The sequence below is a fragment of the Procambarus clarkii genome, chromosome 14 (assembly GCF_040958095.1).
Source record: "Procambarus clarkii isolate CNS0578487 chromosome 14, FALCON_Pclarkii_2.0, whole genome shotgun sequence".
NCBI lineage: Eukaryota > Metazoa > Arthropoda > Malacostraca > Decapoda > Cambaridae > Procambarus > Procambarus clarkii.
In genome coordinates, this window is record NC_091163.1 from 48,583,297 (window position 1) to 48,602,209 (window position 18,913).

The 18,913-nt window shown below is 42.9% G+C and overlaps 1 protein-coding gene across 1 annotated transcript in view; it reads left to right on the top strand.

The window, feature by feature from the left end:
- The first annotated feature begins 1,249 nt into the window (after positions 1 to 1,249).
- The window catches only part of LOC123752293 (uncharacterized), a 148,071-nt gene continuing 130,407 nt past the window's right edge, over positions 1,250 to 18,913 (top strand). The window contains exon 1 of the mRNA XM_069324605.1: positions 1,250 to 1,503. The gene's annotated coding sequence lies outside the window, so the exon portion shown is untranslated. The remainder of the gene's footprint in view (positions 1,504 to 18,913) is intronic.

Sequence of the window (18,913 nt, forward strand, 5' to 3'; positions counted from 1 at the left end):
AAAGAAAAAAATGAGGTAGCTTACAAGAGGCTTACAAGTACTCTCAGGTACACTGTAAGTAATAATTTGCATTTTGAGACACAGGCAAAGCCAGGGGTACAATGGAGTAAGGGAGTATGGCGAGGCTAGGCAACCTAGGTAATAAATGAAATCAAAGAAAAAAGTTGAATAATAAACATAGACAAATTTAAGCTAAAGATTATTAACAATAAGTAGTTTAGTTATGAACGTATAATTAATAAGACCTAAAGAAATATTAAAGCACTCAGTTAATTAAGTCTAATAAATGACTAGTAAAAAGTAAATTAAAAATTAATTTAAAAAGTGAAACAAAGAGACTTAGGATACGTAGCCCGCACTAGGTGACAAGGGGGTTAATTATGTTGACTCATTAAGAGTGATAATAAGGTGAGACAAACCACATTGGGTGAAGAAAGTGTTGAGGTTATCCTCATTAGCAATTGTAAACATTTTACCTACTGAAGTCTTTCTCACTTTAATCAAGCCATCTCTAACGAAGCACTGATGAATCACATCTGGGTTTTGATGACGGATTTGACGCAGGCGGTAGAGGAGTTGCTGTCTTTTTCTAGTCAAGCACTCGTTGATGTAGATTCCCTGTCGTTGAGTGATGTAACACTCAATCACCAATGTTGTGCTTTCACAACCCACTCTACCGTCTTCAATATAAATAAATAAATATAAATAAATACATACCGGTAAATAATAACTAAATAAAACACAACATTAGACATAAGTGTGGGCAAAGATCAGTAACCAAAGAAAATGGAAGAAGGAAGGTGGCGGGGAAGCGAGCGAGTGACGTCATCACAACAAAGGTTCCACTATTGGACGTGTACAAGGATACAAGACACTCTATTAGATAATTAGATTAGATTAAGATAATGGAGCGAGTATAAGATTAACTCGTTACAATATGTTATGTACTCTCGCAACCCAATGTACCTTCTTGTATGTAAATAAATAGATTTCAACTGTAAGGGGGTATGGTTTGCACCTTGTTATTCTAATAATGGATAAATAATTATAATAATGGAAGCGCTAATTATATGAACAAGTGCCATGTATTTATTCAGATGAGAACAACAGCGAACAGAAACCAGCGTATATACGAACGGAATGGTTTATATGTACAAACTTTCAGTGAACGAAGTTGTTTCTAGCCCGGTATCCGAAATTGCAGTATACGACTTGACCAGTCCCCGTGTAGGAAAACAAGTGAGATAACACTGATAAACTGCACCTACTATCAAGAAGAAGATAACACTGACGCTCCTCGCCTATCTTAAAGACGGTCTCCTGTGTCCAAAATACCCGCCAAATTGTCCCTCCCACAATACTCACAAGACAGTTGTGGCAGTGTAAGTGTGTGGTGAGGGCACACCACTGAAGACATTGAGGATATACCACGAGGAAGAGACAAAACTGTTAAAGAAAGGAGTCACTGGCTCCACCTGACCACCTTGGGCCACATTCACCAAGGTACTTAGCAATGTTTTTCTTCTTAGCTATGAATGTTTTTCTTCTTAGCTACGAATGTTTTTCTTCTTAGCGCCTTCGTGGCGGCTACGTCGGTATTCAGGTAGCAATACTAAGAAGAAAAACCTTCGTAACTTTGGTCCGTCATCTAAGTGTACTGTCGACCACTCGTAACTGGATATAACTCAATTTTTCTCTACTACATAACACTGGGATCGATTTTAATATAAACAAAAGATTATTAGTTGGCGAATCTCGTGAAGAGGAGTCCTTCGTGTTAGTTGAATATTAGTTTGGAGTAAATATATGTTTTCTCATGTTCTGCATTCAGCACTCACATTATAGTGAGTAAATATACCATATTACTTCATTACTTAAGTAATGCTAGGAGGGTTTGAGTAGCTTTGGGCCTTTAGTGGACAGAATCTCCAATAGATGGGGCGAGAGTCGCCTCATCTCTCTCGCCCAGGCGGGAGACGAAACTTAATTTAAAATTGATATATCTTTGTCCTCCAACATGATATATTTCATTTGGTGCAATCATAATAATGTTCATATCTAGGTCTTTCTGGAGGCATATAAGATTTTAGGTTTTATTAGCGTATCTTTGTTAATTATACAATGTATCGGCAAGTGCGTAGGCGTCTGCACTCCATGACCGAAAAGCTAGTTACAAGACACTCCGTACATTGACAACATCGCACACTAATAAATAAATAATAAATAAATAAATGTTTATTTAGGTAAGGTACATACATACAAGAAATTTTTACAAAGATTGGTTGACTTATAGGTAGAGCTAGTACATACAATGCCTAAAGCCACTATTACGCAAAGCGTTTCGGGCATGAAAAACTTAAATGACAAGCTTAATACTAATTGAGCATAAAGAGTAGAATGAAAACAAGAAATGAAAACATAGATGAAAAAGCAGCACAAATACAAATATGTCGACAAACAGCGCTCTTTAAAAAAACAAAAACAAAAAAAACAGACATTGGTTGACAATAGAAGGGTAAGGTAGGTTACAGGGAATTTATTAGGTATAGCTTCGTTTTTATCTTAAACTGGTTGAGAGAGGTACAGTCTTTAACATGATTGGGAAGGTCATTCCACATTCTGGGCCCCTTGATTTGTAGAGCATTTCTAGTTTGATTAAGTCGTACTCTAGGAATATTAAAACTGTATTTATTTCTGGTGTAGTGCTCATGGGTTCTGTTACAACCTTCTATGAAGCTTTTGAGATCAGGATTGGCATTATAGTTTAGCGTTTTATATATGTATAATACACATGAGAGAATGTGCAGTGACTTAATGTCTAACATATTCAGAGATTTGAGTAGGGGTACCGAGTGATGTCTGGGGCCAGAGTTGGATATTGTCCTAATAGCAGCTTTGTGTTGAGTAATTAGAGGACGTAAGTGATTTTGGGTAGTAGAGCCCCAAGCACAAATACCGTAGTTGAGATATGGATTGATTAGGGAGTAATAGAGAGTCACCAGGGCAGGGCGTGGTACATAATATCTGATCTTAGAAAGAATGCCCACAGTTTTTGAAACTTTTTTTGATATATTTAGAATGTGTCCCTGGAAATTCAGCTTGTGGTCAATGAGAATGCCAAGGAATTTGCCATCTAATTTGTTACAAATTTGGGTATTGTTTATTTTGAGATTTATTTGATTAGAGGATTTATTACCAAACAAAATATAGAAAGTTTTGTCAATGTTAAGGGTGAGTTTGTTGGCAGTTAGCCAAAGATGGACTTTATTTAGCTCAGAATTTACTGTGGCATTTAGAGCAAGGGGGTCAGGACTGGAGTAAATGAAGGTTGTGTCGTCAGCAAATAGAATTGGTTTGAGGTGTTGGGAGGCATTTGGAAGGTCATTAATGTAGATGAGAAAGAGGAGAGGGCCAAGTATGCTGCCCTGAGGAACACCAATGTTGATGGGTAGGGTGGGAGAAATTGTATTATTCACAGAAACATATTGGAGCCTGTCAGTAAGGTAGGATTTGAGGTATTGCAGGGAGTGACCTCTGACTCCATAATGATGTAATTTAAGAAGAAGGTTTTGGTGGTTGACAGTGTCAAAAGCTTTACGCAGGTCCACAAATAACCCAACAGGGAACTCATTTTTATCAAGAGCTGTATGAATCGAGTTAAGCATACTAATAAGTGCATCGTTAGTGCTTTTTTTGGGTCTGAAGCCATATTGGCAAGGGCTAAGTAAATTGTGTTTGGCTAGATATGAGTAAAGCTGCTTATAGATTAGTTTTTCAAAATTTTTTGACAAGTTTGGCAGGACTGATATAGGTCTGTAGTTGTTAACATCAGTGAGATCACCACATTTGTGGACAGGCGTTACTCTCGCTTTTTTTTTAGAATATCTGGAAAGGTTTGGAGTTCAAGTGACTTGTTGAAGAGCAAAGTTAATATATTATTAATATTCTTAATTATATATATATATATTATATATATATTATATATTCTTATATATATTCTCATATATTATATATATATATTATATATTTTTATATATATTCTTATATAATTAATATTCTTACCACTTCGGACACCAGTTTTCGACGTTTCGCATATGTGTACGTGTTCCATATTAAAACGACAATATAATGCTATTAACAATTAAAGTCTTCTATTTAACAGGCATATAGTTATTAAATGAAGTTTAGTGATGTAATAGACATAATCCGGAGTTAGTAAGGACGCCGCCCGCCAGCGTAAACACAACACACCCGAATACCCACAAACACGATACAACGCACAAAACACAACACTTCTGTCAGTTTTTGGATAAACTCCTTTTATATTTATTATGTGAAAGTTATACTTGTATAAAATGATAACTATTATAGGTAAGCGCCTAATATTTAATATGAATCAATAAAAAAGAAGTCAGAAGCCACACGCCTGTCTGTACATGTCTTTTGACAAAAGTATTTTGGGCTCTCATGTACTTGTGCGCTAGCTAGCGTTCACAACTGTTCTCGCCTACAAGCATTAGAATTAAACAAACGAATTTATTTTTTCATTTATATACAAGAAGAGAAGGCTACCCTTGAGTCTGTAATATTCATCTGATCACTGGTCTCCCATTTGGTCCTCATTGCTTTATCTTACTATTATTGAATGTCAATAACCGTATTATGCAATTTAAATTTCTTCTATTTCTTTCTTTATTATGCACCCCATACCCATCCCGTGGGCGGTGGTGTAAAGGGTTACAGAGGCACATAATCGGTTCAGGAACTGAACCCTCTAGTTCGTTTAGCTAAGCAAATAACAATGTTTGACGCTAGTTACAAAATTATTAATGTTGTATATATATGTATATATACAATTAATGTCATATATATATATATATGTATATATATATATATATATATATATATATATATATATATATATATATATATATATATATACATATATACGTATGTATATATGTATACATATATATATATATATATATATATATATATATATATATATATATATATATATATATATATATATATATATATATATATGTATACATATATACATACACATACATATTTAATCACCTACACAAATACACACATCAATAATCTTTGTGTCACAAGTGATCAACAAGAGGCTCACAACAGTCACTATACAAGGCATTTTATGGTGAGTCACACAGTTACTAGTCTTGCTGCACACCCACCCAACTGGGCGGCAGCTTTACAGTCATGTGCATGCATTACCTACAGTAAGCAAATTTTGGATACTTCGCTAAGATTTCGGGCAGCACATCATTATGAATGAAGTACTTACACATTTCATTATGCAACTTTAATAAAGTTGTCCTTCAGCATTTTGTGGTGTTCAGCTACCCTTATCTTCTGTATGTTCCTCACATTACCAGTATACACAAACATTGACATGTAGGGATATAGACTCTCAGGTAAGTTAGTAATTTAAATGCACAATAGCAGTCCTAGGCGTTCAATCCCCGACCGCCGTCCAAGTGGTTTGGCACCATTCCTCCCCATCCCATCCCAAATCCTTATCCTGATCCCTTCCCAGTGTTAAATATTTGTAATGAACAGGCACTATATATATATATATATATATATATATATATATATATATATATATATATATATATGTATATATATATATATATATATATATATATATATATATATATATATATATATATATATATATATATATATATATATACAATACAATACAGTACAATTTTATTTAGGTAAGGTACATACATACAATAAATTTTTACAAGGATTGGTTGACTTATAGGTAGAGCTAGTACATACAATGCCTAAAGCCACTATTACGTAAAGCGTTTCGGGCATCAACATATATATATATATATATATATATATATATATATATATATATATATATATATATATATATATATATATATATATATATATATATATATATATATATATATATATATATATATTGTGACGGTGTTCCCCCCCCCCCTTATATTTCTCCCACGCCTGCAGTAAGAGTCATGTCCACTTTACCCAAGCGTTCTCTACGTCGCAGGCATCAATTTGATATATGGGGGAGAGTGGTGTGTTCTCGGAGTGCCGAGAAATTTATGAAACAATAGTATTCTGGCCTGTGGTTTAGGCCCTTTAGGAAGCCAAGATGGCGCTGGCTCTCCTGTTTCCCCGCCAAAACTGTGTGACGTCAGTGACACCGGATTGGTCACCAACAGCAATGTGGCACAGGGAGCCAATGAAAACCTCCCGTGGCGAATGTGACGTCACGAAGGAAGGGGGGTCCGGTCAACGCGCCGCGTTGGCGCCATCAGTCAGACACGACACGTCAAGGAGGTTGGACGTGCAAAGATTGGTCCTGTCAGTTTGACAGTTGTTTCCCGCACCCGTGGATTTTACGCGTCACCTGAAGTCTTCCAGTACTCTGTGAGGTCTTCCTTCGTTCATGTGTTGAACCAGAGAGGGAATCGACGGTTATTGAGCAACAAGTGCTCCAGGACAGGTACTGTGCGAGAAGAAGTGAAGTCTGTGCAGTGACGTATGCGACGTCTGTGGCAGTTCACCCGTTCGTGACGGCGTAGTGGCTGAACAGAGCCACTGGGTAGCAGAGGAAGAAGAGGACTATTTGGGAATCCGAACGACTGCAGCCGAGAAGTAGGCGGGCAGCTGTAGCTGGGAGAAGTCGACGGCCGGGAGACCGACTCCAACCCTACAAGAAGTCGAGGAGGAGCACGGACCTGCTGGGAGAAGGCACGGAGACGACGCGCTTACAGTGGGACATTGATTGAGTTCCTGGAGGACACGACAACATGTGTGTGTGTGGGGGTGTTCCCGACACAAGGCAGGAGCCAGGACCAGGAGCTACAACTCAACTCTCATCGGAGGATAGGTGGAAGTAGGTGGTTCTAGTTTCCCTCCCAAATTCCCCTTTAGTCAGCTATATATATTATTCAGCTATATTATTTAGCCTGAGGATTTTGTATGTCGTGAGCAAGGCTCACCTATGTCACGGTAAGGCACCAGTGTGCAGAGTAGTACTATCAAGAGTACTCACGATACATATATATATTATTATTGGTGTGTACAGGCACCCGGATTAATTATTGAACTTTCCGTGTTGAGAATGTCTTGCATGAGACTTTAGTGTGATAAATATAATGAGATAAAATATATAATATTATGCCAGTATTTGGAAGTTAGGCTATGTGCCCAGTAACTATTTTATTACCATTTATTGATGTCTGATTTATCTATATATTATATATGTCTATGTTCGTGCATTGAATGATAATTAATGTGTGAAGTGATTAATTGTGTTATAGCCCACGAAAGGAAATACTGAGAACTACAGTGTCAAACACTTCATAAGTTATTATTTAAATGAAGGGCAGTGTGTAATTCCGTGGCAGTGAACTATTGTCACATTTAATACAAATATTTGTTTGAGCCCAAGGTCAGTGTAGCGAAGTAATACGTGCTATTGTCGCAAATATCGAGTGTTCGAACTTCTAGTGATCTTTGAGAACTTAAAGAAACAGCGCGCGTGACGCCAGTTAAACAAGCAATAAACATTCACGCGGGGAAGGCGCCCAGCTGATTCTGACAGTGACGAGAGGGGGAGTGTTGCCGACTTAGTGAGTGCATATTATACGTGGGAACGAATGACTTCCGCCTGGATCAGCTGATTGTTTATTGATATGACCTTGTGATATTTTTGAATGAGTTTTAAGTAAAATACAAAATACACTTGTGTTTATATCATCCCCTCCATTTATCTTGTGGCTATATATACCTGAAAGCAAAGAGTGACAGAAGTTAATACCAGCCTGATATCCTGATCTATTGAGTGTGTCCTTGCCAGCGGTTACCACAACTCAACAAATCCACTGACGTGTTACTGGACACCGAAAACACCAGTTGGCGACCTTGTGGTTAATAGTAAAGCTCTATTGTTGGGGCGGGCACATAACAGTTAAGTGAACGAGTTGTGTTCTCACTCCTTCTCAATCAGAGGCCGGTTGGGATTGACTGGGATACTCTCCTGGCGTACAGTGGTGCCGCGAGGATAGAGTGAAGACCCGCAGGGCTACGGTGAGTGACCTTGAGCATAACTTGCTCACCGAGGAATAATAAAGTAAAACCCCAACATTGGCGACCTCGCCAGGATAACAATCGAAATAAAGGTTGCGGTTGTGGTACTTGGCAGTGGTATCAGGTATCAGGTTATCACTCGTAGCACAAGATGGAGGATGATAAAGTAACAAGGTTCATTGACACTAGAGATGAACAGGTGCTGGAGGAGTGCACCAAGGCACAGTTACAGGCAATAGCAGATCATTTTGGGATAAAGCTGAGGTTGGCCAGAGTGGGAGAAAGAAGACTGGAGATAGTGGCACAGCTCAGGGCACGAGACGAAGCTTTGAGGGAAGAACGGCCACAAACACCTGCCAGTGCGGGAGAACACCTGAGCATTGGTGGGAGCAGCAGGGGATCCAGCGGCAGCAGGCACAGCGTTAAGCTGGAGATAATGAAGCTGCAGCTGGAAGCACAGCTGAAGCGTGAAGAGCGAGAAGCACAGCTGAAGCGCGAGGAACGAGAGGCACAGCAGCGCAAAGAAGAACGAGAAGCAGAAGCACAGCTGAAGCGTGAAGAGCGAGAAGCACAGTTGAAGCATGAGGAGCGAGAAGCACAGCTGAGGCGTGAAGAGCGAGAAGCAGAAGCACTGCTGAAGCGTGAGGAGCGAGAAGCACAGCTGCGCAGGGAAGAGCGAGAGGCATAGCAGCGCAAAGACGAGCTAGAAGCCAGAATGAGACAGCAGGAGATAGAAGCCAACAAGGATGTGGAGCTGAGGCGAGCTGAACTAGGGATAGCTCCCACTGCTCCGCCGCAACAGGAAGACCGACGAGTGAGGGAGCGAGATCTGCCGGTATTCATACCAAGTGAAGCCGAAGGTTTCTTCGACCACTTCGAAAGGGTTGCTGCTTTGAAGAGGTGGCCGAGGGCGGAGTGGGCGGAGCTAGTTCAAGGTAGGCTCACCGGAGAAGCTCGTGAAGCCTACAATATGCTCGACTTCCAAGAGTGCACCAACTACGATGCGGTAAAGAGAGCTGTACTCCATTCTTTCAAGCTCACGCCGGAATGTTACAGGAAGAGGTTTAGGGAATGTACCCGTTCGCCAGGAAAATCTTATGCGGAGACGGCGAGGGACATGGAGAGAAAGTTCCTTAAGTGGCTGGACTCTGAAGGAGCGAGGTCGGTTGAAGAGGTCAAGGGGCTAATGGTCATGGAAAAGTTTATGTCCGTGCTCTCTCCTGAGATCAGGGTGAGAGTGAAGGAGGCGGACATAAAGGACCTGAGGGCCGCAGCCGACAGAGCCGACATGCTAGAAGAAGCCTTACGCCCACGCCGAGAGGGACAGCACCGACCACCCGTATACTCCGGAAACAGTAGGAATTATAGGAGGACGGATAGATGGAGGACAGGAGCGAGTTCTCCCAAGTCCCACCTCTCAAGTTGGGACAACAGAGGATCTAAGGGTGCTGTGGAGCCGATAAAGAAGTACCAAGCTGAGAGCCCAGGAGCTGTGGCTGCGACAAAGGAGTCGACGAATGGTGCGAGAAAGACACAGGGAGCGACGGCCTCTGGAGGCAGTGCTAAGACGAGCGGTGGCGGATGGTCTCCGACGAGGAAGGTACACTGTTACAATTGCGGAATACTCGGACACGTCGCGCGGGAATGCAGACGCCCTAAGCAGCGGGGAAACGTTGCTTTAGTGAGGTTCGAGGACCAGATGGCCGAGAGGGTGCGGGATGAACCTGTACTGAGTGGGGAGAAGAGAGTGCACCCATTCGTGTGTCAGGGAACCGTAAGGATGGGGGACGCAGACCCCATCCCGGTGAAGATCTTAAGAGACACTGGGGCCGATTTTACCCTGGTGAGTGAAACCCTGTTCCCCGGGGGTTACGAGAGTACCAGTGTGGGGGTGGCAAGTGTGACCACTGTGGGAGGCCCAGTGAGGATGCCCCTACACCAGGTGACTTTGAATTCTGATTATGGCTGCCAGACCCTTGTGGTGGGGGTCTGTGCATCAATGCCCAAGATGGAGGCACAGGTCATCTTGGGAAATGACGCATGTGGAGGATATGTCCTGCCGAGTCTCGTGAAAGGCGAGGAGTGCCTAGAGCAATACAAGGAGACGGGCGGAGTGTTAGACGCCTGTGGGGACGAGAAGGGAATCGCCCCGGTGGCGTTCCCAGTTTGTGCTGTGATGCCGAGACAGCGCGAAGAACAAGGAGGTTGTGGATCTGATGGGGCTGAGGAGACGTCCGACAGCCTGGGAATCGATCACCTCTTCATAGGACCCGGAGAACGAGCGGAGGGCGAAGACAGCCCGAATGGTGAGTCGCAGGTGACCCTCACCAGTTCTCTAGGGGTAGACCGCACTCGTCTTGGAGAGTTGCAGCAGATGGAGTTCCCCGAATTGATTCGTGAGGCCAAAGGAGGACGTGTTGGTCCTGAGAAGGCTACCCATTTTTACATACAGGACGGCATGCTGATGAGACAGTGGAGGCCTGTGAGGATGGAGGCCGGAGAAGAGTCTCTGAGTACGAGGCACCAGGTAGTGTTGCCGGCCCAGTGCAGAGCGGCTGTGTTGGACCTATCGCACTCCGTGGACTCTGCAGGTCACCTGGGGGAGACCAAGACGCTGCGAAAGATCAGGGAACACTTTTACTGGCCAGGTATGGACGCCGAGGTGAGGCGTTATTGTAAGACGTGCTTACCGTGCCAGAGGGCCGGGAAGAGCCAATCCGCGATACCGAAGGCCCCATTGATTCCTGTTCCGGCGTTTGGGCCTGCATTCGAGCGTCTGTTGGTCGACGGGGTGGGTCCGTTGCCAAGGACGAAGCGAGGGAATACCTACCTGATGACGATAATGTGTGCGTCCACCAGATTTCCAGAAGCCGTCCTGATGCGACGTTTGACGTCGAAAGGAGTAGCCGGGCAACTACAACGTTTTTTCTCTTGGGTGGGGATGCCCAGAGAAATTCAGACAGACTGCGGAAGTATATTCCAGTCTAAGTGGTTCCAACAGATGGTGACAGGTTGGGGAGTGACTCAGATTCGGTCGTCGCCCTACCGACCGCAGTCGCAAGGGGCGATCGAAAGATTTCATTCCACCTTGAAGACCGTCCTGAGAGTATTCTGCGCAGAACAGGGGGCTGAGTGGGATGAGGCTGTATACCCCGCGTTGTTTGCCATACGTAACGCGGTGGTAGAATCGTTAGGATTCTCACCTTTCCAGCTGGTGTATGGACACGAGGTGCGCAGTCCTCTGTCCATGCTGAAGGAGCAATGGACACCGGGAGTGACCGTGGGAACGGTGAATGAATATGTCCAAAAGTTCAAAGAGCGTCTCACTCTAGCGAAGGAACTAGCTGGGAAACATCTGAAGGAGGCGCAGCGTAAGATGTCGGAGTGGTACGACGAGAGAGCTACGCAGAGGGAATTCCAGGTCGGGTCCCAGGTGATGGTTTTGCTGCCGGGTAAAGGTAGGGTGACCGAGTCACGGTTCGAGGGACCATACCAGGTGCTGCGGCGGTTGGGTCCTGTATCGTATGAGATTGGGAAGCCGGATAGACCCCGCAAGAAACAGGTGTGTCACGTAGACCGCCTGAAACCTTTCTTCCCTGTGGAAGGAGGAGCCGCCAGGCAGGACGGAACGGTGACCCGAGACCCCCAGCAGAAGACGGTTCTGTGCGTGCAGGTGGACCAAGAGCTCCCGGAGGAGGAAGGAAAGTGGTCCAGGGCGGACGGCACCCGTCTCACCAACACTGAGAGACTGGCGAAGATCGAGGACAAGCTACTACATCTGGAAGGGCAACAGAGCGCGGACCTGACGAACCTACTGAGGAAGAATGCCTCCCTCTTTACCGACGTGCCCCGACGACACAAGAGTGTAACGCACGAGGTAGAGGTGAGGGACGTCAGGCCCGTCAAGCAGGGTGCATATAGGGTGAGCCCGGAGAAGCGGGAGCTGATGAGAAAGGAGGTGGAGTATCTCCTTGAGAACGACCTTGCGGAGCCCAGTAAAAGTGAGTGGAGTTCCCCATGCTTGTTGGTGAGGAAAAGCGACGGCACCTTCCGCTTTTGTACAGATTACAGGAGGGTGAACTCCATCACAGTGGCAGATTCTCACCCCATGCCAAGAGTGAGCGATTGCATTGACCAGGTGGGCAGTGCAAGGTACGTATCCAAGGTCGATCTGCTCAAGGGGTACTACCAGATCTCTTTGACTCCTGAGGCCAGGAAGATATCAGCTTTCGCAACTCCTGACGGGCTGTACCAATACAAAGTGTTACCCTTTGGAATGAAAAACAGTGGTAGCTGTTTCCAGCGCATGATGAATGATTTGTTAAGGGGTGCCGCAGGCTGCACAGTATACATCGATGACATCGTCGTGTACGCCGACGATTGGAAGATGCACCTGGAGAGACTCAAGGAATTGTTTAGAAGGCTAGAGGAGGCTAACTTGACTGTAAATTTGGCCAAGAGCGAGTTTGGGAAGGCTCACTTGGAGTACCTTGGTTTTGTCATCGGCCAAGGTGAAGTCACCCCTGTTGATCACAAAGTATCAGCCATTAAGGAATACCCCGTGCCCAGAACGCGTAAAGAGTTACTAAGGTACCTCGGGATGATAGGGTACTATCGTGGGTTCTGCAGGAATTACTCCACGGTAGCTCATCCCCTGACCGAGCTACTCTCCAAGAATGTACGATGGAGATGGGGAGAGGCCTGCCAAGAGTCTTTTGAAAAGACCAAGAAATTGTTGACGGAGGCCCCGGTATTAATATCCCCAAATTTCGCAGCCGGATTCATCCTGTACGTAGACGCCAGCAACATTGGGATAGGGGCCATGTTGGCTCAAGAGAGGAGTGGAGTACATAGGCCGGTAGCGTTCTACTCGAAGAAGTTTGTGAAATACCAGCGGGCCTATAGTACCGTTGAGAAAGAGGCATTGGCGCTAGTTATGGCCCTGAAACATTTCGATGTGTACGTGGGAGGAGGGGCGAGACCTGTTCTGGTGTTTACAGATCACAACCCTCTCACCTTTTTTGTACAAAATGAAGAACTCCCACCAACGTCTGACGAGGTGGGCGTTGTTACTGCAAGAGTACCGGCTGGAAATCAAGCACATCAAAGGGAAGGACAACGTGTTAGCAGATGCCCTGTCCCGTATACACTAACCAGACATGACTCTTATTTTAAGGGGAGGGGTATGTGACGGTGTTCCCCCCCCCCCCTTATATTTCTCTCACACCTGCAGTAAGAGTCATGTCCACTTTACCCAAGCGTTCTCTACGTCGCAGGCATCAATTTGATATATGGGGGAGAGTGGTGTGTTCTCGGAGTGCCGAGAAATTTATGAAACAATAGTATTCTGGCCTGTGGTTTAGGCCCTTTAGGAAGCCAAGATGGCGCTGGCTCTCCTGTTTCCCCGCCAAAACTGTGTGACGTCAGTGACACCGGATTGGTCACCAACAGCAATGTGGCACAGGGAGCCAATGAAAACCTCCCGTGGCGAATGTGATGTCACGAAGGAAGGGGGGTCCGGTCAACGCGCCGCGTTGGCGCCATCAGTCAGACACGACACGTCAAGGAGGTTGGACGTGCAAAGATTGGTCCTGTCAGTTTGACAGTTGTTTCCCGCACCCGTGGATTTTACGCGTCACCTGAAGTCTGCCAGTACTCTGTGAGGTCTTCCTTCCTTCATGTGTTGAACCAGAGAGGGAATCGACGGTTATTGAGCAACAAGTGCTCCAGGACAGGTACTGTGCGAGAAGAAGTGAAGTCTGTGCAGTGACGTATGCGACGTCTGTGGCAGCTCACCCGTTCGTGACAGCGTAGTGGTTGAACAGAGCCACTGGGTAGCAGAGGAAGAAGAGGACTATTTGGGAATCCGAACGACTGCAGCCGAGAAGTAGGCGGGCAGCCGTAGCTGGGAGAAGTCGACGGCCGGGAGACCGACTCCAACCCTACAAGAAGTCGAGGAGGAGCACGGACCTGCTGGGAGAAGGCACGGAGACGACGCGCTTACGGTGGGACATTGATTGAGTTCCTGGAGGACACGACAACGTGTGTGTGTGGGGGTGTTCCCGACACAAGGCAGGAGCCAGGACCAGGAGCTACAACTCAACTCTCATCGGAGGATAGGTGGAAGTAGGTGGTTCTAGTTTCCCTCCCAAATTCCCCTTTAGTCAGCTATATATATTATTCAGCTATATTATTTAGCCTGAGGATTTTGTATGTCGTGAGCAAGGCTCACCTATGTCACAGTAAGGCACCAGTGTGCAGAGTAGTACTATCAAGAGTACTCACGATACATATATATATTATTATTGGTGTGTACAGGCACCCGGATTAATTATTGAACTTTCCGTGTTGAGAATGTCTTGCATGAGACTTTAGTGTGATAAATATAATGAGATAAAATATATAATATTATGCCAGTATTTGGAAGTTAGGCTATGTGCCCAGTAACTATTTTATTACCATTTATTGATGTCTGATTTATCTATATATTATATAGGTCTATGTTCGTGCATTGAATGATAATTAATGTGTGCAGTGATTAATTGTGTTATAGCCCACGAAAGGAAATACTGAGAACTACAGTGTCAAACACTTCATAAGTTATCATTTAAATGAAGGGCAGTGTGTAATTCCGTGGCAGTGAACTATTGTCACATTTAATATAAATATTTGTTTGAGCCCAAGGTCAGTGTAGCGAAGTAATACGTGCTATTGTCGCAAATATCGAGTGTTCGAACTTCTAGTGATCTTTGAGAACTTAAAGAAACAGCGCGCGTGATGCCAGTTAAACAAGCAATAAACATTCACGCGGGGAAGGCGCCCAGCTGATTCTGACAGTGACGAGAGGGGGAGTGTTGCCGACTTAGTGAGTGCATATTATACGTGGGAACGAACGACTTCCGCCTGGATCAGCTGATTGTTTATTGATATGACCTTGTGATATTTTTGAATGAGTTTTAAGTAAAATACAAAATACACTTGTGTTTATATCATCCCCTCCATTTATCTTGTGGCTATATATACCTGAAAGCAAAGAGTGACAGAAGTAAATACCTGCCTGATATCCTGATCTATTGAGTGTGTCCTTGCCAGCGGTTACCACAACTCAACAAATCCACTGACGTGTTACTGGACACTGAAAACACCAGTTGGCGACCTTGTGGTTAATAGTAAAGCTCTATTGTTGGGGCGGGCACATAACAGTTAAGTGAACGAGTTGTGTTCTCACTCCTTCTCAATCAGAGGCCGGTTAGGATTGACTGGGATACTCTCCTGGCGTACAGTGGCGCCGCGAGGATTGAGTGAAGACCTGCAGGGCTACGGTGAGTGACCTTGAGCATAACTGTTGCTCACCGAGGAATAATAAAGTAAAACCCCAACAATATATATATATATATATATATATATATATATATATATATATATATATATATATATATATATAGATTCAGATTCAGATTCAGATTCAGATTCAGATGTTTATTCAGGTAAGGTATATACATACAAGTGATGTTACATTAATGGATTGATATATAGATAGAGCTAGTACATACAATGCCTAAAGCCACTATTACGCAATGCGTTTCGGGCAAGAAAACATAATATCTAGAACTTAATACTAATTGAGCATAAAGAATAAAAGATGTTGAGAACAAATACAAATAAAGATAAAAAAAAGGGGGGAACATGACTGAAGAAGCAGCACAAATACAATAGGTTGACAAACAGTGTTGATTAAAAAAAAAAAAAAAGAAAATAACAGACATGGGTTGACAATAGAGGAGTGAGGTAGATTACAGGGAATTTATTAGGTAGTGTTTAGTTTTTATCTTAAACTGGTTGAGAGAGGTACAGTCTTTAACATGGTTGGGAAGGTCATTCCACATTCTGGGCCCCTTGATTTGCAGAGCATTTCTAGTTTGATTAAGACGTACTCTAGGAATATCAAAACTGTATTTATTTCTGGTGTGGTGCTCATGGGTTCTGTTACAACCTTCTATGAAGCTTTTAAGATCAGGATTGGCATTATAGTTTAGCGTTTTATATATGTATAATACACATGAGAGAATGTGCAGTGACTTAATATCTAACATATTAAGAGATTTGAGTAGGGGTACCGAGTGATGTCTGGGGCCAGAGTTGGATATTGTTCTAATAGCGGCTTTGTGTTGGGTAATTAGAGGACGTAAGTGATTTTGGGTAGTAGAACCCCAAGCACAAATACCATAGTTGAGATAAGGATAGATAAGGGAGTAATAGAGAGTCACCAGGGCAGGGCGTGGTACATAATATCTGATCTTAGAAAGAATGCCCACAGTTTTTGAAACTTTTTTTGATATATTTAGAATGTGTCCCTGGAAATTCAGCTTGTGGTCAATGAGAATGCCAAGGAATTTGCCATCTAATTTGTTACAAATTTGGGTATTGTTTATTTTGAGATTTATAAGACTAGAGGATTTATTGCCAAACAGAATATAGAAGGTTTTGTCAATGTTAAGGGTGAGTTTGTTGGCAGTTAGCCAAAGATGGACTTTATTTAGCTCAGTATTTACTGTGGCATTTAGAGCAAGAGGGTCAGGACTGGAGTAAATGAAGGTTGTGTCGTCAGCAAATAGAATTGGTTTGAGGTGTTGGGAGGCATTTGGAAGGTCATTAATGTAGATGAGAAAGAGGAGAGGGCCAAGTATGCTGCCCTGAGGAACACCAATGTTGATGGGTAGGGTGGGAGAAATTGTATTATTCACAGAAACATATTGGAGCCTGTCAGTAAGGTAGGACTCGAGGTATTGTAGGGAGTGTCCTCTGACTCCATAATGATGTAATTTAAGAAGAAGGTTATGGTGGTTGACAGTATCAAAAGCTTTACGCAGGTCCACAAATAACCCAACAGGGAACTCCTTTTTATCAAGAGCTGTATGAATCGAGTTAAGCATACTAATAAGTGCATCGTTAGTGCTTTTTTTGGGTCTGAAGCCATATTGGCAAGGGCTAAGTATATTGAGTTTGGCTAGATATGAGTAAAGCTGCTTGTATATAAGTTTTTCAAAATTTTTTGACAAGTTTGGCAGGATTGATATAGGTCTGTAGTTGTTAACATCTGTGGGGTCACCACATTTGTGGACAGGCGTTACTCTCGCTTTTTTTAGAATATCTGGAAAGGTTTGGAGTTCAAGTGACTTGTTGAAGAGCAAAGCAATAGCAGGGGCTAAAGATCTGGAGGCTTTTTTGTAAATTAAAGTTGGTATCTCCTCAAGGGCACCAGACTTGGTTTTATGGGAAAGGATTATCTCATTGACGTCAGTGGAGTTAATAGGCTTTAGGTACAGAGACTGTGGATAGTTACCTGTAAGATAGTCCTTAATGTCAGTACTGGAAGATGGAATATCATTTGCAAGGGATGAACCAATGGAAGAGAAGAACCTATTAAACTCAATAGCAGAATCAGAGGCTGAAAGCTGACCATCGTTATTAGACAGGAGAGTCGGTTTGTTATTTAAAGATTTCTTTGATCCCAATATTTGTGAAATTGTGCTCCAAGTTTGTTTAATGTTGCTCTTTATTTGAGTAAATTTATCTTCGTAGTAATTAGTTTTGGCTCGTCTAATTATCTTAGATAGCAATAATGAGTAATTCTTTGAGAATTCTTTGGAGACAATTCCTAACCTATACTTCTTCTCAAGGTCGTGTTTTTTGTTAATGGATTTCAGTATTCCCTTTGTAAGCCAAGGATTGTTAAGCCTTTTGCTTGTGACTTGTTTTGTAAGCCTAGGACAGTGGGTGTTATAAAGGCTAAGAGTTGTTTGTAGAAAAGATTGCACTGCTAGGTTGATGTCCCCTATGTTACCTAACTCGGACTCCCAGTTGACATTATCAGCAGCAGTTATAAAATTGTTTATAGCAGTTTCATTGTGCAGCCTAAAGCTTAACTCCCTTGTTTCTAGAGGTGGTTTGCTAATGTTAGTTAAGAGAAATGTGGGGTAGTGGTCTGTAGTGCTATCGGTGATTATACCTGAAGTAAGCGGAGAGGTTATGTTGGTCCAGATGTGATCTAGAGTCGTGGCAGTGCTATCAGTGATTCTAGTAGGTCTAGTGATTAAGGGTATGAGGAGGCAGGAATTCATACAGTTGAGGAAGCTAACAGCAGTAGGGTGTTCTGGCTCGCAGAGGTCAATATTAAAGTCCCCTGCGATAATTAGATGGTTTTTGTTCAGTCTGTTATCAAGTATTAGATTTCTAAGGTTTGAGTTGAATACAGACACATCAGTGTTGGGAATTCTATAGACTGCACCCACAGACAGGACAGACTCGGCACCCTTGACTCTGAAGCTGGCGAAGATATACTCCCCATAGCAGTCTCTAGTTCTAATTTCTTTTAAGCATGTTAGTTCTTGGTGGTAGTAAAGAGCAGTGCCACCACCTCTCTGAAGTTGACGACAGTTGTGAATTGCTGAGTAGTTAGGCATGTTAAAGAGTTGAGTAGTATCCTCTTTCAACCATGTTTCAGTAAGTATAATAAAAGAGAATTTGTTGCCAATAGTTTCAATCAAGGCACTAACATCATCGAAGTGTTTACCTAGGGATCTAACGTTCAAATTGATTACAGAGATATTGTGATTATGAGTTAATTATATATATATATATATAATTATACCAGTATAATCTTAATATATATACTGGTCTAATAAAATAATTAGACCAGTTAATACTCTCACTCGTTGTGTTAGGATATGTTAGCTTGATAAAACTGACTGTTCATTGTTGAGAAATGTGTTAACAAACAATATATCTGACATTATCAAGA